At 43.6% G+C, this 280-nt stretch overlaps 1 non-coding gene across 1 annotated transcript; it reads left to right on the top strand.

Annotated features, from left to right (window-relative positions):
* The first annotated feature begins 51 nt into the window (after positions 1 to 51).
* On the top strand, positions 52 to 133 carry TRNAS-GCU. Its single transcript has one exon. It is a non-coding gene; the product is annotated as a tRNA-Ser (tRNA).
* The last annotated feature ends 147 nt before the right edge of the window (positions 134 to 280 follow it).

The raw sequence follows: 280 nt of genomic DNA, 5'->3' as shown, positions 1-280 counted from the left end.
ACTCAGCTGAGCTCAGAAAGCCACTTGGATGCATGACAAAAGTGTATTTCAGATGAGGTGGCCGAGTGGTTAAGGCGATGGACTGCTAATCCATTGTGCTCTGCACGCATGGGTTCAAATCCCATCCTCATCGCACTACTTCTTTCAGAGGATTGCTTTTCATTCCTGCCTTGTGCAGGTTATCATCTCCAAACCTGAAGAACTTAGTAAAATCTCCACAAAATCAAAGCTTCCTGTATAAGAGAAAGAGGTGCTAGGAGTCCTAACTTTTTCTGAAATT

The sequence above is a fragment of the Nanorana parkeri genome, unplaced genomic scaffold, assembly GCF_000935625.1.
Source record: "Nanorana parkeri isolate BGI_ZX_2015 unplaced genomic scaffold, ASM93562v1 scaffold724, whole genome shotgun sequence".
Taxonomy (NCBI): Eukaryota; Metazoa; Chordata; class Amphibia; order Anura; family Dicroglossidae; genus Nanorana; species Nanorana parkeri.
This window is presented reverse-complemented; position numbering and strand designations above follow the sequence as displayed.